Source organism: Sminthopsis crassicaudata, chromosome 2, assembly GCF_048593235.1.
Source record: "Sminthopsis crassicaudata isolate SCR6 chromosome 2, ASM4859323v1, whole genome shotgun sequence".
NCBI lineage: Eukaryota > Metazoa > Chordata > Mammalia > Dasyuromorphia > Dasyuridae > Sminthopsis > Sminthopsis crassicaudata.
The window spans coordinates 483923162-483945462 of NC_133618.1; the positions used below are offsets into that span (position 1 = coordinate 483923162).

The 22301-nt window shown below is 36.0% G+C and overlaps 1 non-coding gene across 1 annotated transcript; it reads left to right on the plus strand.

The window, feature by feature from the left end:
• Window positions 1-6701: 6701 nt before the first annotated feature.
• LOC141559334 (U6 spliceosomal RNA) lies at window positions 6702-6808 on the plus strand. Its single transcript, XR_012487382.1, has one exon. It is a non-coding gene; the product is annotated as a U6 spliceosomal RNA (small nuclear RNA).
• The last annotated feature ends 15493 nt before the right edge of the window (window positions 6809-22301 follow it).

Consider the following 22301-nt stretch of genomic DNA (forward strand, 5'->3'; position numbering starts at 1 on the left):
GCTAAAGTAGCCTAACCATAGCCTTGGAAAAGGCTTAGCTTGGGCTGGACCTGGGTGCTCAGTTAGAGCATGCTAAAAAAATTTCCTCAAACATCTGGGGGTACCTGCTTTCTACCCTTTGCTCTTTTACCTCCATTTACCCAGAATTGTCTACCGGAATAATTGCAGACCACAAGGAATCCCTCTATGTATTCTTAGGTTGGGTGGGGATCTCTAGAAATCATTCTTTCTCAATCTTAATAGAGGGGTACATCTCTAAAGCCCTGATTTGAAGGGGATCTGGGTTCATATCTATATCCCAGCATACCACCATCTTTCTATAATCCCTCTGGAATAGGGATTTAGGACTTTATATTTGTTCCTAGAGGAGTCACTGAAGTTTATTCAATAAAGTTATCATTTCTTAGAATTTTGGAAAAATCATTTTGATATGTGATAGGGAAGAGACTTGGAATAGGAAGCCCAAGTAGATAATTATTGAAATAGTCCAGGTGAGAGATAACAAGAGCATGAACTAGGAGTGTGGATGTGTGAATAAAGAGAAGGGGACATATTTGAGAGATATTTTGGGGACAGAAATCACAAAATTTAGCGACTGTTAAGATATATGGGGCAAGAATGAGGCATTAAAAATGATACAAAACTTCAAATCTCAATGACTTGAAGCATAAGAGTACCTCACAATAATAATAAGAGGGAAGTTCAGAAGAGTAGTAGGATGGTGCATAAAGATTATGTTTTGGACAGGGTGAGTTTGAAATGCCTGAAGGACATCTAGTTTGAGGTGTTCAATAAGCAGTGATTTTAGATTGTATCCCTAGAGAAAAGTTTGAATTGAATAAATGTAGCTGAGAATTATCAGTATATGTGTGATAATTAAGTCAATGAGAGCTGATGAGATCACTAAGATAGAATAGAGAAAGAAAAGCACAGGATAAAACCTTCAAGGTAGGGGTGTGCTGATAAATATTTAACAATCAGCACTAAAAACATATACAGTACTTTAAATTTTAATCTGCATTATGAACATTTTTCCATAACTTTTTAGTCTGAACAACCAACAAAGCAATAAATAAAATCCTGATTTGTAGCATTTACTGATTTCTGAGGCATAAAATTTCACACTGAAAATTTAACAATGGGCTCTGTATTGTCATTCTTCATTGGCTGCAATATATATACCCCTACTTAGAGGATGTATGCAGTTAGTGAATATGATACAGATAAAGATCTAGCAAAGGAGACTAAGAAAACTTTGTCAGATAAAATAGGAAGAGAAGGAAGAAAAAACAGTGCTACAAAAACCCAAAGAGGAAAAATATCCAGGAGGAAAAGATGGTCAACAGTGTCAGACATGGCAAAAGAATGAGAATGACAAAAAATGATTCAATTTGGCATTTAATAAGTCATTAACAATTCTAGTTAGAGAAATTTCAGCTAAATAATAATTCAAGAAGTCAGAATGCAGAAAGATTGGATGAAAGTAAAAAGGGAAGAAAGGAAGAAAGAGAAAAAAAGAAAAGAAAGAAGAAAACAGATTGTTCGAGGATTTAGCTGAGAAAATGAGGGAAGAAATGAGATGAAAGAGAGCATGGTAGGATCTTGGGATTATTTTTTTAAGGAAGAAGGAGACTTGCTTTTATTCAAAAAGATCAGAGAAGAAAGTAATAGATAATGAGATAGTGAAAATTAGAGAAGAGGGATAATAATAGGAATAATCTTTAGAAAAAACAGAAAGAGATAAGATGAAAGATGGAAGGTTTTCTTCATCAGAGAGTGTAATGAAGGAAACTATAGTAAGACATGATGTTGGAATGATGTGGGTGGAGGATAAAAGAGAGAACCCTTACCAAATGTCTCTAATCTTTTCATGAAGTATGAAAAGGGAGCCTCAGCTGAGGTTCTCCTCAGCTGAGGGGTCTTAGGAATTCTCTTCTTTTGCTTTCCAATGGTTTGAGGAATTTCTCCAAGAGATAGCTAGATGGAAGGAATACTATGATAGATTGTCTTCCTGAGTTCAAATCTGACTTCAAAAAGTAACTGTATGATCCTGGGTAAGTCGATTTGCCTCAGTTTTCTCATCTGTAAAATGAGTCAGACAAGGAAATGGCAAACCACTCTACTACATTTGCCAAGAAATCTCCAAATGGGGTCACAGAGAGTTGGACATGACTGAAAATAACAGAACAATGGCTGTCAGAATATCTATATTCAATTATTTCCTCCAAAACTATTTATGTGTCCTTTGAAAAATCACTTCACCTCCCTGGATCTTAGCTTCCATATTTTTAATGAAGTTAATAATATTTGGTTCTATTCAATGAGCTCAATAAAAAGTAGCCATAGGAGGTGCTCTCTTTCCTCTCCCTTTCCCACTCTCCCTCCCCTTCCTCCCTTCACTTCTCTCTCTCCCTCTCCACCTCTACCTTAACCTGCTCATCTGGTTGCTGGTTTATCTCATTTGGATGAGCATGGAGCTACCAATTACAGTCTTTCCAATATAAGCTATATGTTTTAGCCATCTGCTCTTTCTCTGCACCATCTGCACACCATTGAATTGCATCATATATCCTGTCCCTATGCTCTCCATACCCCATCCCAACACCAAAATTGCTGTCTTGATTGCCAATGTACTCTAAGGAACCTTAGACTTCATCATCAAGCCTGAAGATGAAGCCTTAGAATTCCTGGGCTTTACCATGAACCCTATAGTTGACCTTTCCTACATTTGTAATTTCCTTCCATTAAAATGTGGAAGCTTTGAAAGAAGGAACTATCTGGCTTTTAGTTTTGTATTTCCAATTCTTACCATAGTGATTGAGATTTAATAATCTTTTATTCATTCATTTTTTCACTTATTCCCTACATGCTTCAAAGGCTTGTGAAGAAAGTGCTTTGTAAACTTCAAGCAACTACAGAAATGTGATTTGTAGTTGTTACTATTTCATTATCATCTTTTTGAATGGGGTTCAGAGAGAACAGATTTGAAATGGGTCAATATCCAATAATTATTCATTTATATTCAATATCCAATGCACTATTGCATGGAAGGAAAAAATTGCTTTCTGTAGTTGAATAAAAGGATTAGCATGTGAGTTTTCCTTCCATAGATTCATGGAAGGTAACAGACAGAGCAATAAGAGTGATCACTATCATGCTTCATCCAGGGCCCATGAGTTTTGATCTCTTTGGCTATATCTCTTTGAGAGTTTTCCATTCTAAGGACTTTGGAGATTATGAGTATTGGGAAGAGCAACATATTTTTAAACTTGATGATGATAATGATGATGATATAAATTGGTGATGTACTAGAAACTCTGCTGGATTTCGAGTCAGGTAGCTTAGATACTTTAAGCTGTGTGACCTTAGACAAATCATTTAACTTAGCCTCAGTCCCCTCATCTGTAAAAAAGAAGAAATAACAACACATACTTCTCATGGTTGTTACCAGGATTAAATGAGACAAAAATGTAAAACACTTTGCCAACCATAAAGCACTCTATGAATGCTAGATATTATCATTTTGATGATCTCATTCTCATCTTTTCTGATGAAGTTCAGGCAGAAACAGGACTGAGATAAAGTCATTTTTCTGCCATCAGGATAACAAGGGACACTGGTCTTGGGAATTTGTTGGTTTGCTAGATCCCTGACAGATGACTTCCTTCTCTAAGGTGACACAAGAATCTTAAGTCATAGTGGGAAACTGAATTGAAGTCTTCTGACTTCCAATTCAGCTCTCTATCTACTATACCTTGGCTATTATTATTTTTAGTGTTTAATTTTTAAAGTATGATTGCAAATGACTGCTTTTGCAGTTAAATAAAAATGTTGGAATTTAAGTTTATCTCCTATAAACTCACTGAAAACATCTTCAGAACATTCCCAAAGAGAAGGGAAGGGGAAGAGAATAAGGAGCGGGGCCGGGGAGGGGGGGAAGGAGGAGAAAAAGAAGGAAGATGGAGAAAGGAGGAGAGGGAGGGGGAAGGAGAAAAGGAAGAAAAGTAAAGACTGGAAAGACCCAAAGCAAATCTGCCCCCCCCCCACAGTCCTTTGGGACCCCTAGAGGCCATGAAATTTCTAGTCATCAAGGCTCTTTCAGATAAGCTCCACTAGGCAAAGACAATTTGTGAAATCAAAATGTGTGGCTGTGATAGAGATGTGGCATTTCAGTCTATTGATCAATGACACAAGAAGTAAAACACAAGGATAAAAATGCATTGGGAGGTCTTGTTGTCAGAGGCAAATAGAGGCTTCTGTTGTCTGTTTTGGGGAGAAAGGGAAAGAGAAAGAAAGAAAGAGAGAGAGAGAGAGAGAGAGAGAGAGAGAGAGAGAGAGAGAGAGAGAGAGAGAGAGAGAGAGAGAGAGAGAGAGAGAGAGAGAGAGAGAGAGAGAGAGAGAGAGAGAGAGAGAGAGAGAGAGAGAGAGAGAGAGAGAGAGAGAAGGGAAGGAAAGGAGGAAGAGCAGCTACAAAGCAAGAAATAAATTGCATCTAAGGATTTATATTGGTTTTTAAAGGTTTAAAGCCTGACTGCCACTGGGGAAAAAAAGGAATTCAGGAACTTTTAATATTCTCTGGATTGGTCTTGTGCCATGCATAAAGGAGGAAGTTGATAGGGAGAAATTCTCATTTGACAGGCAAAGAGTATGTTTCTGTTTGTCTACAGACAACCCCAAAGGATGGGATCTCAGCAAACATTCCAGCTGCACATCATTAGGGTGACAACTTTCTGTATATGTGCAAGACAGACCACATGCCTGTTTATCCCCATTGCAATTCCCTCCCCTCCCCTGGTGACCCAGTTGTGGGCCTTCTTGTCAGTGAAACAGCCACTGTAGAAGTTTTTTCTCCATGAGTGGCACTCAAGACCTAAAAGACCTAAGGCTGTTCCAGTCTGGCTTCAGGGTGTGTCTGTACATCTGACCTTTAATGGATTTGCCAGGAAGAACTAAAAAGAAAGTACCACAGATATAAAAGGGACCAAAATATCAAAAGGTGGGAGACCATAGAGATAACTCAGCCCAACACCCTTTTATTTTTCTAGAGAAGACAACTCAGGTCCAAGTCAGTCAAAAGTTTTGTGTAGCCCAGGATCAGAACAGTAGTAAACAGGAATGCTGAGATTTAAACCTAGGCTTTTCATTTCCAAATCTAGTATTTTATTCTCCTACTCAAAAATTCAAATATAATGTCAGTGGGATAAAAGGGATGAGTATTTACTGAGACTCTGCAAACCAAATTCATAAATAATAGCTCACATTTAAATAGAGATCAATATGTTTGCAAAAGACTATATATATATATATATATATATATATATATATATATATATATATATATATATATATATATATAGTTTCATTTAGTCCTTACAACAACTTTAAGCTAAGTGCTATTCCTTTCTGTTTTATAGATAAGTAAATTAAGGGCCCAGAGAAGTTAAAGGGCTTGCTGAAAGTCCCATAACTTGTAAGTGTCTGAAGCAGGATTTGAATCCAATCCGGGTCTCTCATATTGTAATATGTCATGGCCTTTCTAAATTAGAGGTGTGACATTGGAAAAATCTCTTCCCTTCTTATAGTCTCCTCAAGTATAAAATGCAAAGCTCAGACAGATGATCTCAAAAGTCCCTTCCAGCTCCATCATTTTATGACCTCTGATCTATGATTGACTAACTTTTTAAAATATATTTTTTCACTGAGAAGTTTGTGATCTTGGTGACTTTCATTACTTCATTTGATGCTTAATACACAGTACAGAGGGGAACATTGGTCTCTGAGCCAGGAGTAACTGGGAGAAAGGGAATTGGAGTTTTATAAATTATTTACAAACCTGCTGCCATCAAACTATAAAGGGAGCACAGCCATAGCTTTCCCATGGCAAACTGAAAGAATTTTGTTCTTTATTTTCCTTTATTCAGTAAAGGAGATAGAATTATATAGCTTTTGCTTAGGACATAGCAGGTAAACAAAGTGGAGAAAGAAGGGAAAAAAGCATATCGGTGGAGGAAATGACCACAGCTAAATTCTAACCACATTGAGAATAATAATAACACTGATGATATGATGATAATGGATTAATTTCTGGGACCTTCAGAGCCTACCTTAGAAGACTAACAAATGTGCTAAAAGGGATGCCTGTTTTCATCCTAAAGGAATACTTATATGATCTTTGATGGAAAGGGATAGGGTATGTCCTTTTTGTAGAATACAAAGAAAGTACTACCTCAATAAGAGCCAATAATTAGACATGGAAGCTCCCCCCAAAATTGTTAATGCTTTAGGTTGCCTTATGAAAGGTCCAATGAGGCTCTTTTCAACAATTAGTTGATTCAGGCCAGCTCCAATGGACTTGCGATGAAGAGAGCCATCTGCTCCCAGAGAGAGAACTGTGGGGACTGAATATAGATCACAACATAGTTTTTCACCTTTTTATTATTGTTTGCTTGTTTTTTGTTTTTTCTCATTTTTTTTCCTTTTTCACCTGATATTTCTTGTGTAGCATGATAATTGTGGAAATGTATAGAAGAATTGAACATGTTTAACCTATGTTGGATTACTTGCCTTCTAGGGGAGTGGGGAGAGGAAGGAAGGGAGAAAAAATAGGAAAAGCAAGATTTTGTAAAGATGAATGTTGAAAACTATCTTTGTATATATTTTGAAAAAAACTATTTAAAAATAAAAAAGAAAGGTCCAAGATCATACTTACTTTGGCAGCATATATGCTAAAATTGGAATGACACAGAGAAGTTTAGCATGACCCCTACATAAGAATGACACACAAATTCATGAAATGTTTATGAAAATTCTCAATAAAAAAGAAAGATCCAGGGTCTAGTCATAAGAGCAGGTGGGCTCACTTCCTGGTCAAACCACATCTGCATTATTGCATTAATTCTAAATATCTCACTTGATGAAAAACCTTGACAAATGAAGATGAGTCCAGGGGAAATTGACCTGGATAGGAAGGGTACTAGAAACCATGCCATACCACCTATATTGAAGGACGTAGTTTACTTTCCTTAAAGAATAAAGGACTTGTAAAAGACTTAAAGATATAGCTATCTTTGAGTAGCTGAAGAGTTAACCTATGGAAAAGAAATCAGTTTTGTTCTGGTTGAACCAAGAGAGAAGAATGAGGAACAAAAGGTAAAAATTGCAAAAAGTAGAAAGGTAGAGCTCTGCAAATGAGGAATAAGCTGTTTCAGAAGATCATTGAGCAATCTCAAGCTGCCTGATTATTTGACAAACATACTGTATAAGGGGAATCTTTACTCTGACACAGGTTGGAATAGGTCCCTTTCAATTTAGAGATTCTTTCACTCTGTGACCTTGAAACACGTATGGAAATTTATTAAAAGAAAGGTAAACATCACAGTCCAATTTATGCCTATCAAAAGCAAACTAGGAAATTTCCCATCCAGGCTTTGTAGTCATGTTTCTGACCATCTGCTCTCATAAAAGTGTAGCTTTAGTGCAGCAAGTGATCTTGGAAGTCTTCTAGTCAGGCTAGATTTTTTACAGCCCTAATTTTACAGAGGAGGAAACTGATGTTTGAGATCTCACACAGTAACTAGAAGAGGTGGAATCTACTTATCTATTTCTCTAAGGAATGTGTCTTAGCGTTCTCCCTTGTTTGTGATGGACTCACATGCTATTTCATGACTCATAAGTAATTAGTGACCTGTAAGAATATAATTACTCCTCACCAAGTGATCCGGATGTTTACTGGACTTGGATCAGTGTCTCCAATCTGTTGATTTGATTTCGCAAAGAATCACATCCCAATAGCTGTCCCCTCTGCCTCCTACTCAGCAATAGATAATAGAGCAATCTTTAAATATAGCAAGCAGCCTAGGGTCTGAAATGCTCTCATAGGAATAAAAAACACACCAATGGTTCCATGGCAACAATGGAAATGTCTATTATGTTACCTTGAATCCTCAAGGAGAGAAATATGCTGATTGAATTCCATGACTCCCTGGCCAGTCAAAGACAAACATTTAGAACAAGGTCGGTCTGAAACCCACCTTCCATAGAGAGAGACAAGAAATGTTTCCCCCAGTGTGGTAAGGATTGGGAAGGGGAGTCATCAATGTTTGTATACCCAACCATCCACTACCTAGAGAAACATAGAGGGTCCTGAGAGAGCTGCCCTATCCTTATTCTGAGAATAATGCCATCTGTAGGGTTAAATCATTGTGTCCTTGGAAATGGAAAAGAGACTGTGTCCAGTTTTCCCTTTGAGTCAATGTAAAATTAAAAAAGCAATTAGTTGTGTTTTACTGTGAAAGGTATAGGCTGGCATATTTAAGATGAAGTGTCAAGTACATCTAAGTTTGGATTATGTGAAAGACTCTGAACTCTCTGGTAGGGGGTAGGAGGAGATATATTTAGACTAATGCAATTGCAATTAATGACAAAAGATTCTTAAGTGACTGTCCCAAAATATCCATACCTCCTGGCTGAAGCTGCTACTCAGAGCAAAAAGTTCCATGTTTCTTTATGGCTCAAGACAGCTAGGTGGTCCAATAGAGATTGAGAGTTGGTCCCGAAGTCAGGAAAACCAGCCTTGGACATTTAGTAGCAGACTGTCCTGAGCAAGTCACTTAAGCTTGGTCAATCTCAGTTCTCTCATAAAATGGAGATTCCCTTCAAGGGTCATTAAGGGGATAAAATGAAATAACATTTGTAAAGTTTTTTGCAAACCTCAAACTGTTACATTTCTTGTTGCTGTTGTTTAGTAGTTTTCCAGGCATGTCTAACTGGTAGTGACTCCATTTGTTTTTGTTTTTGTTTTCTGTTTTTTGTTTGTTTGTTTGTTTGTTTTAGCGAAGATACTAACAAAATGGTTTACCATTTCCTTCTTCAGTTTATTTGACAAATGAATTTTACGGGGCTCAGTAGCTTGCCCAGGATCACACAGATGTTATGTGCCTGATGCCAAATTCAAACTCAGGAACAGGAGTCTTCCAGATTCTGATCCCAGTGTTCTATTCACTGCACCACCTATTCATGATAAAACCTTCTTTTGATATAGTCCCACTCTTTTCTTCCCATGTCATTCAAATAGCTTGAGCACTGAGTGGCAGGGACTAATGTAGGTTTGGGAATCTCTCTAGAGCTGGCCTAGAATATCAACAAAGCTGCTGGTTACTTCTATAGCATAGATATGAAGGATGTCGAAAGACCCATCTGCCTAGAAATAATGCACTGCTATTTTCGCAATACTGTTGGATTCTGTCGCCATTAGAGACGCAGCCTGGGATGGCTGCTGGATTAGGTGGCACAATGAGTAGTGAATTAAAACTAGAGTCAGGAAGATCTATATTCATATCTCGCCTTAGATACTTGCTGGCTGGGCAAATTACTTAATCTCTGTCTGCCTCAATTTCCTCATCTGTAAAATGGGGAGAAATAAAGCACACTTGTTGTGGAAATAAAATGAAAAATATTGGTAAAGCACTTAGTTCTGTGCCGGGCATAGAGTAGTCATTATATGTTAGTAATCCATATTATTATTATCAGAGTCAGTTCCAATTTTTATAAGACTTACTTGTATGTACAAGTCAACTAGCCTCTGAGACTTGGTTTCCTCATCTGCAAAATAATGACAATAGCACCTGTAGTGTGGCTGCCTAGAGCTCTTGTGAAGAACAAATAAAACAACAATTGTGGAGTACTTTGTAAACACTAAGGAGATAAGTGCCATCTACATAGTCAGTCTCGATCAGCATGCACTCAAGTGATGTTTGCTGAATTTAAATTAATAACATAACTCCCTCCCCCCTTTACCACCACAATGTGTCACTAAATCCAATGGAAATAAAGAGATTTGGAGTTAAGGTGTGGAAGGCCCCCTGCTAGAAGGAAAATATATCAACGGAAGGGGAGAGAGTTTCACTTCTCAGCCATTAATCTTCATGTGATTTATCATATTAGCCATACCTCAGCAGGGAGGACACTGTATAGGTAAATGCTGTTTTTGGGGAGAGACAGGAATATCTCTCTGTTCTGAACTCTTGGGAGGGCAACTGAGAAGCCAGGGACCAGAAATGAGGCACCAGAAAGAACTGCAATCTTTGGCTTAGGTGGGACCCAGCCTGATTTCTATTCTATAGCTGTTCAGTGTCATTATATCATTATTGCATTTTTCCTTCTATCACCTTCCTCACCCCCTCCCCATATCTAGGTTTCCATTAATGCCCTGGAATCTTCAGTGTTATCTCCCTCTAGAAATTGGATCTGAGGACCTGGCTCTGACATTTATTAATCATGTGACTGGGCAAGTTATATCTCATTTCTGAATCTTGTTTTCCTCCTTTTAAATTGGGAATAATAATACTTGCAGTGAGAGACCATATACTCTGGCCTCCAAGTCAATAAGACCAGGGTTCAAATTCTGCCTCCAGTACATGCTAGTAAAGGCAAATCACCTAATTTCTTTGGGAAAAAATATAAAATTTTATTGATTTCTTTTGTTTTTATAGTGCCTAAATTTTCTTTAGAAAGAAGGGAGAGCCCTTCTCCCAAAAAGCCATCATTTAGAACAAAGAATATTTTAAAAGAAAAAAATCAGAAAAACTGACATGTATCTTTAAAAAGTCTGATAATATATACAGCATTCCACACTTGTGGATTTCCTACCTTTGCAAAGAAGTGGAAGAGATCTCTTCTCCATCTCTTTTTCCTGCCATGTTTATTCTTTATAATTATACATTGTTCATTTTTAATTATTTTTTAGTTATTCTTTCCATTTACATTGCTGTAGTCATTCTGAATATTGTTTTCTTGGCTCTGATTAATTCACTCTGTATTAGTTTATTGCTGTTCTATATTCATTAGTCATCATTTATTACAGCCCAATGATATTTGATTGCATTTAGGTACCATAATTTGTTTAGCCATTCCCCAACTGATGAGTGCTACTTCATTTCTACTTTCTTTAACTTTTATTTACCACCACAAAAAGGTTTGCTATAAATATTTTCATTTGTAGGGGGATTTTCTTCTATCAATGACATTCTTGGATATATATTTCTAGTTGTGGATTTCCTGGATCAACACATATGGACATTTTAATCACTTTATTTGTATAATTCCAAATTGTTTTCTAAAATGGTGGTATTGATTTCATAGTTCTGCCAATAATGCACTGTCATCTTTATTCATCTTAGTAAATTCCTAGTATGAGGTGATACCACAAGAAGCTTAATTTTTCAGTGCTTCCAGATAATTCTCTAAGCTTCTAAGTTACTGTTGCTTTACATCTGTGAAGGCACTCTCCAAATAAGAACTTCCTGTGCTCTTAACTTTTCATTTGGTTGCCCTCCTTTGAGACATTGTGATTCCTTCTTCATGTACTAGGAAGTTCATTTCTCATTATCTTGAAAAATTCCATCAGCCTTATTATAATCCTATGCCCTTCTGATTGGAGGGTAACTTCATGAACTCCAAAACATCCACTTAAGGAACAATTTAAGCTGAGTCTAGTTCATCTCACTTCTTATCTGGTTGCACTATCCTGAGATTTCTACACCATGCCCTTGTTGGACCTTCTCCCTCCATCTTTGTTCCCTATTTAGCTTTCTTTTATGCTTTGTCATATCTCATTAAATTGTAAATTGCTTGAAGGCAAGAACAGTTTCTTTTTTTTTCTTTTTTGTATTTGTATCCTCAATGCTTAATGCAATGCCCAGAATATATGAGGTGCTTAATGTTTATTAACTGAATGACCTTTTTAATTTTAGTGCCTTCTCAAACAATGAATTGGACATGCAACTAAAAAAGCTAAAAAAGAATAATTAAAGAACAATTAAATACCAAATTTGAAATTCTAAAAATAAAAGGGGAGATTAATAAAACTGAAAGAAAACAATTGAACTAATAAACAAAACTAAAAGTTGGCTTTATGAAAAAAAAACAACAAAATAGTTAAACCTTTAATTAATTTGATTAGAAAAAGGAAAGAAGAATTTGAAATTGTTAGAATCAAAAATGAAAAGGGTGAAATTTTCACCAAAAAAGAGTAAATTAGAGCAATAATTAGAAGCTATTTTGCCCAACTGTATGCCAAAAAATCTGATAATCTAAGTAAAATGGATGAACACTTAGAAAAATATATTGATTGTGGGAGTGGAAACAAGATGGCAGAGAGGACACATGTTTCATTCTGAACCCATTCTACCTTCATTTACTGATTACCTAATTCAGCTTCTGAAATAGTGCTTGACTGGTAGAATACAGAAATATTGGGAGTACAACAAATTACCAGCTGAAGATAACTTGGAAGATCACCAGAAAAGGTATGTCCTGATCAGCAGGAGGAGGCCAGCATAGGCAGAGAAGCAGAACTCAGAGGCACGCTGAGCAGACCAGGGATGGGGTGGTCTCCACAGGTGAAGAATTTGCAGAGAAGACTCTATCACAGGCTGGCTGCTCTGCTTTAGTTGCAAAGCAGTAGATCAGCACAGAAGTCACACAAATACCAAAGGTAGAGTGTACCCCAAAAGACACCAGAATTTAACAGGACCTGGCCACACCCACCCAGCACCAAGAGTAACTCAGCACTAACACAGCATAGCTGCACAGCCCTATTCCAGGGAAGAGGGGGAAGAGGTGGAGGGCGCTTTGCCCAGGACAGTGACACTTCTGCTGAGCTGCTCAGCTGCTCTTCCCAGGGCAGCTGCTGTTCCAAAGCTCAGCTGTTTATTCCAGGGCAGCTGCTGTTCCACACAGCAAGGCTTGGTCCAGGGCAGTCACAATTCTGGCACAGCAGGGCTTTGCCCAGGGCAGTCACAATTCCAGCACAGCAGGGCTCTTCCTACTCTTTCCAGGGCAGTGGCACTTCTGCTGGGTGAGGCTTTTCCCAGGGCAGTCACACTTCTGCAGGGCAGCTGCTCTTCACAGCCTGTTTGCAGGACAGCTACTTTTCATCTATCCCTTTCTGTAGAGGAAGCAGAGAACCTCCTTGCTCTGAAGGCAGACCCCCAAGGGCTTTTCTAAAAAATGAGTAAAAAGGCAAAGCAAGTTCTAACTATAGAGCAAACAGAGCAAAAATTCCAACCATGAGGAGACAAATAGCAGACAGTCAACAGACAAAAAAAAAAATCACAAAGAGGGATGTAACCTGGTCCCCACCACACAAGGTTCTCCTAGAAGAAATTTTAAAAGATCTTAAAAGAGAGCTAGAAAAAAATGGGGAAAGGAAAGAGAAGCTCTGCAAGAGAGTATGAAAAAGGCTATAACTCATTAAAAGAAAGATTTGATAAAGTGGAAAAAGAAAACAACTTCACGAAATGTGAATTAGAAAAGATAAAGAACTCCCAGCAAAGTAGGATTTGTGCGTTCAAAAAAAACAACTCAGTAAAAAAAAAATAGTGAAACAGAAAAAAATTCCATAGAGCAAAACAACTCATTTAAAAATTCAATTGGGTATATGCAAAAAAAAGTAAAAAAAAGGTTAAAAATCAGAATTGAACAAATAAAAATGAATGATTTGTTGAGACATCAAGAATCAGTCAAGCAAAAATTTTAAAAATGAAGAAAAAGAAAAAAAATGTTAAATATCTACTTGAAAAACAATAGACCTGGAAAATAGATCTAGGAGAGATAATCTGAGGATTATTGGACATCCTGAAAATTATGGTTAAAAAAAAGAGCCTAGATGTTATTTTACAGGAAATCACTAAAGAGAACTGCCCAGATGTAGTAGAGTCAGAAGGTAAAATTGGCATTGAAAGAATTCATAAAACACCTTCTGAAAGAGACCCCAAAATAAAAACCCCAAGGAATGTTGTGTCTAAATTTCAGAACTATCAGAGTAAGGAAAAATATTACAAGCAGCCAGAAAAAAAATTCAAATACCAAGGAGTCACAATAAGTATTACTCAGGATCTAGCAGCTTCCACATTAAAGGATGAAAGGGCCTAGAATCTGATATTCCAAAAGGCAAAATAACTTGCAATGTAGTCAAGAATAAACTACCTAGCTTAGCTGAGCAGTTTCTTCCAGGGAAGAAGATGGACATTCAATGAAACAGGTGAATTCCATTTATTCCTAATGAAAAAGCCAGAGTGAAACAAAAAGTTTGATCTCCCAATATAGGACTCAAGAGTAGCATAAAAGGTAAAAAGAATTCTTGAGAACTGTATTTCTGTTACAGGCATACATAAAAACTGCATGTATAATTTGATTTTACTGTTATAATAAGTTATAATATAAAAAAGGAAATTAGAAGTAGAAAGGGGATTGTATTAGAAAAAGGAAAAGGGGAGATAAAAAGAGGGAAATTACATCCCACAAACAGGCAAAGGAAGCCTATCATGTCTGAGGGAATTAAGGGAGGTGGAGGAATATTGTGTGAATCTTACTGTCATCAGATTTGGCTCAAAGAGAAAATATTAGACATATTTGATTTACAGAGAAAGTTCTCACACCTCAGTAAAAAGTGGGAGAGGAAAAGAGAAAAGGAAAAGAGTAGGCTAAATAGAAGGGAACACAGAAAAATAAGGGAAAGGTATAAGAAAGGGAGAGGGACTCAATGGGGGTGGGAGAGATTCTAAAGAGGGAGAGCTGTGTGAGGCAAGTGGTGCCCATAAATTCAATATTGGGGAGGGAGATAAGAGGGGAAAGAAAGAAAAGTATAATTTGGGGATAATAAGATGGCAGGAAATAAAGAATTAGTAGTTTTAACCATAAATGTGAATGGGATGAACTCTCCCATAAAATGGAGATGGATAGCAGACTGGATCAAAAGCCAGAATCCTATAATATGTTGTTTACAGGAAACACATTTAAAGCAGGGTGATATATACAGAATAAAAGTAAAAGGCTGAAGCAGAATCTATTATGCTTCAAGTGAAGTCAAAAAAGCAGGGATACATATCCTTATCTCAGATCAAGCAAAAGCAAAAATTGATCTAATTAAAAGAGATAAGGAAGGAACTATATTTTGCTAAAGGGTACCATAGACAATGAAGCAATATCAATACTAAACATATATATGTATATATACCAAGTGGTATAGCATTGAAATTCCTAAAGGAGAAGTTAAGAAAGTTGCAAGAAGAAATAGACAGCAAAACTATAATAGTGGGAGATCTCAACCTTGCACTCTCAGAATTAGATAAATCAAACCACAAAACAAATAAGAAAGAAGTTAAAGAGGTAAAGAGAATATTACAAAAGTTAAGTATAATAGATCTTTGGAGAAAACTCAATGGAGATAGAAAGGAGTACACTTTTTCCTCAGCAGTTCATGGAACCTACACAAAAATTGACCATATATTAGGACATAAAGACCTCAAAATTAAATGAAGAAAAGCAGAAATAGTAAATGCATTCTTTTCAGATCACAATGCAATAAAAACTACATTCAACAAAAATCTAGGATTAAATAGACCAAAAAATAATTGGAAAATAAATAATCTCATCTTAAAGAATGAATGGGTGAAACACCAAGAGAATGACAACAATGAGACATCATACCAAAATTTGTGGGATGCAGCCTGCCATAATAGAGGCCTACTTGAAGAAAATAGAGAAAGAGAAGAGCAATGAATGAATTGGGCTTGCAACTTAAAACCTAGAAAAAAGAGCAAATTAAAATTAAAAGGAAAAATTAATAAAATTGAAAGTAAAAAAAAATTATTGAATTAATAAATAAAATTAAGAGTTGGTTTTATGGAAAAAACCCAACAAAATAGATAAACTTTTGGTAAATTTGATTAGAAAAAGGAAAGAGGAAAATCAAATTGTTAGTCTTAAAATTGAAAAGGGAGAACACCAATGAAGAGGAAATTAGAGTAATAATTAGGAGTAACTTTAATTTTATATTTAATTTTTATAAATTTTATAACTTAAGTGGAATGGATGACTACCTTTAAAAATAAAGGCTACCCAGATTAACAGAGAAGGAAGTAAATTACTTAAATAGTTCCATTTTAGAAAAAGAAATAGAACAAGCTATTAATCAACTGCCTAATAAAAAATCCTCAGGACCAGATGGATTTACATGTGAATTCTACCAAACATTTAAAGAACAATTAACTCCAATGTTATATAAACTATTTGAAAGAATAGGGAATGAAGGACTCCTACCAAATTCCTTTTATGATACAGACATGGTACTGATACCTAAACCAGGTAGGTTGAAAACAGAGAAAGAAAATTATAGACCAATCTCCCTAATAAATATTGATGTAAAAATCTTAAATAAGATATTTAAAAATTACAGAAAATCATCCCTAGGATAATACACCATGACCAAGTAGGATTTATGCCAGGAATGCAGGGCTGGTTCAATATTAGGAAAACCATTAGCATAATTGATTATATCAATAACCAAATTAACAAAAACCATATGATCATCTTAATAGATGCAGAAAAAGCATTTGATAAAAACCAACATCCATCCCTACTAAAAACATTTGAGAGTATAGGAATAAATGGACTTTTTCTTAAATATAGTCAGGAGTATCTATTTAAAACCAACAGTAAGCATCATATGTAATGGGGATAAACTGGAACCATTCCCAATAAGATCAGGAGTGAAACAAAGTTGCCCACTATCACCATTACTATTCAATATTGTATTATAAATTCTAGCTTCGGCAATAAGAGTTGAGAAAGAGATTAAAGTAATTAGAGTAGGTAATGAGGAAACCAAATTATAACTCTTTGCAGATGATATGATATGATAGAGAACCCCAGAAATGCTACTGAAAAGCTATGAGAAATAATCCACAACTTTAGCAAAGTTGCAGGATACCAAAATAAACCCACGTAAGTCATCAGCATTTTTATATATCACAAACAAAATCCAACAATTAGAGTTACAAAGTGAAATTCCATTTAAAGTAACTTCCAATAATATAAAATATTTGGGAATCTATCTACCAAGGAAAGTCAGGAACTATATGAGCAAAACTACAAAACACTTTCCACACAAATAAAGTCAGATCTAACTAATTGAAAAAATATTAAGTGCTCTTGGATAGGTTGAATGAATATAATAAAGATGACAATACTACATAAACTAATTTATTTAGTGTTATACCAATCAGACTCCCCAAAAAACTATTTTAATGATCTAGAAAAATAACAACAAAATTCATCTGGAAGAACAAAAGGTCAAGACTTTCAAGGGAACTAATGATAAAAAAATCAAATGAAGGTGGCCTAGCTGTACCATATCCAAAACTATATTATAAAGCAGCAGTTACCAAAACCATTTGGTATTGGCTAAGAAATAGACTAGTTGATCAGTGGAATAGGTTAGGTTCAAAGGACAAAATAGTCAATAACTTTAATAATCTATTGTTTGACAAACCCAAAGACTCCAGCTTTCAGGATAAGAATTCACTGTTTGACAAAAACTGCTGGGAAAATTGGAAATTAGTATGGCAGAAATTAGGCATTGACCCACACTTAACACCATACACCAAGATAAGGTCAAAATGGGTCCATGACCTAGGCATAAAGAATGAGATTATAAATAAATTAGAAGAATTACCTCTCAGACCTGTGGCAGAGGAAGGAATTTGTGGCCAAAGAAGCACTAAAACTCATTATTGATCACAAAATAGAAAATTTTGATTATATCAAATTGAAAAGCTTATGTAAAACAAAACTAATGCAGACAAGATTAGAAGGGAAACAATAAACTGGAAAAACATTTTTACAGTCAAAGGTTCTGATAAAGGCCTCATTTCCAAAATATATAGAGAATTGACTCTAATTTATAAGAATTCAAGCCATTCTCCAATTGATAAATGGTCAAAGGATATGAACAGGCAATTCTCAGACAAAGAAATTTAAACTTTTTCTAGCCATATGAAAAGATGCTCCAAGTCATTATTAATCAGAGAAATGCAAATTAAGACAACTCTGAGACACCACTACACACCTCTCAAATTGGCTAAGATGATGGGAAATGATAATGCTGAATGTTGGAAGGGATGTGGGAAAACTGGGACACTGATACATTGTTGATAGAATTGTGAATGCCTCCAGCCATTCTGGAGAGCAATTTGGAACTATGCTCAAAAAGTTATCGAACCATACATACCCTTTGATCCAGCAGTGTTACTATTGGGCCTATATCCTAAAGAGAGCTTAAAGAAGGGAAGGGACCTGTATGTGCTAAAATGTTTGTGGTGGCCCTTTTTGTAGTGGCTTGAAACTGGACATCGAATGGATGCCCATCAATTAGAGAATGGCTGAATAAGTTGTGGTATATGAATATTATGGAATATTATTTTTCTGTAAGAAATGACAAGCAGGATGATTTCAGAAAGGCCTAGAGAGACTTACATGAACTAATGTTGAGCGAAATGAGCAGGACCAGGAGATCAACAATGAACCAAATCAGTTCCAATTGTTCAATAATGAAGAGAACCAGCTACACTCAGAGAAAGAACTATGGGAAATAAGTGTGAAGCACAACATAGCATTTTCACTCCCACTGTTTTTGTCCACTTGCATTATTGATTTCCTTCTCAGGTTATTTTACTTTATTTCTAAGCCCGATTTTTCTTGTGCTGAAAAATAACTGTATAGATATGTATACATATATTGTATTTAGCATATACTTTTAACATATTTAACATGTATTGGTCTACTTGTCATCTAGGGGAGAGGGGTGGGGGGAAGGAGGGGGAAAGTTGGAATAGAAGGTTTTACAAGGGTCAATGCTGAAAAATTATCCATGCATATATCTTGTAAATAAAAATCTATAATAAAAAATAAAAATAAAATAAAATGAACTTTTCCCTAAAAAAAAAAAAAAAAGAAAAAAGAAAAGAAAAATGTAGATTTCCCATTAACAAAGGAGGAAATAAATTACTTCAATAGTCCCATTTTAGAAAAAAGAAATTTAACAAGCTATTAATCAACTCCCTAAGAAAAAATCTCCAGGACTGGATGATTTCCATGTGAATTTTACCTTTACCAAACATTTAGAGAACAATTAATTCCAATATATGCAGCCTATTTGGAAAAATAGGGAAAGGAGTCCTATCAAATTCCTTTTATGACACAGTTATGGTGCTGATACCCAGATGAGATAGGATCAAAAAAGAAAGAAAATTATAGACCAATTTCCCTAATGAATATTGATGCAAAAATCTTAAATAAACCATTAACAGTTGTTGAGACACTATCACTCTTTGCAGATGACATGATGGTATACTTAGAGAACCCCAAAGACTCTGCTAAAAAGCTATCAGAAATAATTCAGAATTTTAGCAAAGTTGCAGGATACAAAATAAATCCACATAAATCCTCAGCATTTTTATATACCACCAACAAAATGCAAAAGCAAGAGATACAAAGAGAAATTCCATTTCAAACAAATGTTGAGAGTATAAAATATTTGGGAATCCATCTACCAAAGAATAGTCAGGAATTATATGAGAAAAATTACAAAAATTACAAAACACTTGCCAACTGAGGTCCAAAATAGCCATGAGAATCATAGAACTATGAATTTAGTGCTGTAAGGAGAGAAGGAAACAAACATTTAAGTTTCTACTATGCGCCTCATTGTGTTAAGTACTTAACAAATATTCTTATTTTATCCTTACAACCACTATAGGAGGTAGATGCTATTATTATACTCCTTAATTTATAGTTAAGGAAACTAAGCCAAACAGGAGTTAAGGGACTTGTGTAAAATAATACAATTAGTAAAGAATCTTAAGCAAGATTTGAATCCAGGTCTTTGAGACTCTGAGCTCAGAGTGCTATCCACTACATTGTTGAACAACATTATTGTTGTTCAATCAAATCTGACTCTATGTGACCCCCTCTGGAATTTTCTTGGCAAAGATACTAAAGGGGTTTGCCATTCCTTTTCTAGCTCATTTGACAGATGGGAAACCTGAGGTAAAGAGGGTTAACTGTCAGGGGCCAGAGTTAACTTTAGGAAGATGAATCATCTTGATTCAAAGCCCAAAGCTGTTCGATCCACAGCACTTTATAGTTGCCTAATTATAAAGGACCTCAAAGTGTTCAAATACCTCATTTTACACATAAGGAAATTGAAGTCCCAGACATGGAAAGTGAATCACTTGTGCAATGTTACACAGGCAGCAACTGGCAGAGCTAGAATTTGAACTTGGCTATTCCAGCTCCTGATCTAATAAGTAAGTAATCCTAGCATCATAGAATGTTAAAGATGGCAGGAACCTTGAGCATCTAAAGCAAGAGTGTTAAATTCAAATAAAATTAGGAGTCACTAATCCTCACATAAGGATCCTTGTGGCTGCCAAACATTAATTTAATTTTTAAATCTAATGTTGCCTATGTTTTGCTGTATTTGTACTTACTTGATTAATTATTTTCTTGTTCCATTGCACACAACAGCAGCAATATTGTGTGATCAACTGTTCAGACTTAGTTCTTCTCAACAATACAATGATCCAAGACAAGTACAAAAGGCTCATGATGGAAAATGCTCTCCAGAACCATAGAGTCTAAATACAGACTGACTCAGACTATTTTCACTTGTTTTCCTTTCTTATGGTTTTTCTCTTTTGTCCTGATTCTTCTTTCACAATATGACTAATGTGGAAATATGTTTAAGATGATTGTACATATATAACCTATATCAGCTGTCTTGGGGAAAGGGAAAGAAAGGGTTTGGGAGAGAGGGTGGACAATTGAAATTCAAAATCTTACAAAAATGAATATATTTACATGCAATCGAAAAATTAATATACTATTAAGCATGATTTTTTTTAATTTAAAAAAAGAAAGAAAAATATGTCCCAGTTCCATTTTAAACACTTGGAAATATTGTGGGCTAAATATGACTGAAGAACCAATTTTTTTACACTTCCAATCAAACCAAATCCCTGTGTATTTAAGAAGAAGAATCTGAGGCGCAGAGAGGTAACATAACTATGACAACCACTTCTTCCTCTCCTCCTCCTCCCATTATACACTGAAAGAAGGAGGAAAGACCCAGGCTAGAAGCAAAATCTAGTTTTGGAAGTAGGAAGGATGTAGGCTATTAATAAAAGCTAGGACTCTTGGTCCAGGCCTTTTACTATGTGTAATAGTGCCTCTCTCAAGGCTTAAAAATGTTTTCTAATTTACACCTAAAGGAATTAGCTTTCTTTTCATGTCCAAAGTAAGAAGCTCAAGTTGAGTTGCAAAGGCTTACTAAAGTTTACTTTTCTTAGGGGATTTATGCATTATTTACATAATCAGATTTTTTTTCTTAAGGTGCAGAAAAACTAATTCAAAATGTAGTAACACGATATTTCACATTTCACTATTTAATGGGCTCTTCATCACTCCCCTCAGAGGGGGCACGTGGAATCTTGGAGAGATAATGAGGAGGCATCTACTGTGTGTTCAATAGCAAAGTTGCAAAGACTGCAGAACTACAATTCCCAGTGTACAATGCAACCTGTAGCCCACTTCTCCTTTAGCTGACTCTGGTTAAAGAAGAAATCAGGACTTGCAAGGGCAGCTCTGTGAGAGAGATTCAAAGCTGGAGGATAGTGCTTCCACAAGAGGAGGAGAGCAGAGCAAACACAGCCCTAGTGGCCAGCTCCTTGGGGGCCTTCTCAGAGGCAGGAGAGGAGCCTTTCTCTTCCAGAGCCCTTCATGTTTTCAGTTTCTTAATAAAGATGGGCTAGCCTGAATGGTTAAGGTCACAGCCCCTGCTTCCTGGTTAAAGATGAAGGTAGCAGAGTGCGGAGCCTGGAGACAACCTGCCTTTTTTCCCAGAAGAGGTAATCTCTTGATAACATTATCCTACTGACCTCTTCACTAATTTATTCTCTGAACATGGGGATGAAAGGACACTGTGTTGTTATATTGCTTTAAAAAAAGGATCTGATTCCTGAGGACTGAGAACCTTAACTCTAACCTTTTCTCTTAGAGCATACCAAAAGAGAAGAGAAGGAAAAGGCTCCTGCAATCTAGGATCCCCATAGTGAGTGGACTCCCATGAGCAGGAGTCTAGGCAGAGTGGTTGCTTGAAATCAAGGCTTCTGACAGAAGTGCTGGTATTCACTGTAGAGCAAAGATGTGGGTTTGGGTTTTGGAATAAGACTCCTGAATCTGAATCTCAGCTCTTCTATTTACTACTTATGTGATCTTAGACAAGCTCCCAAGTATCCAAGGACTTCAGTGTCTCCATATATAAAATTATGCATCGCACTAGGATCATTGGATGATAGACTCTTAGATTTAGATGTCTCCAAGGTGCTTTTCATCTCTCAATTCTATGATCTTAAGAAAGGCCTAGGGACCAGGAAAGTACTGACTAGTGGTGTGACCATGAG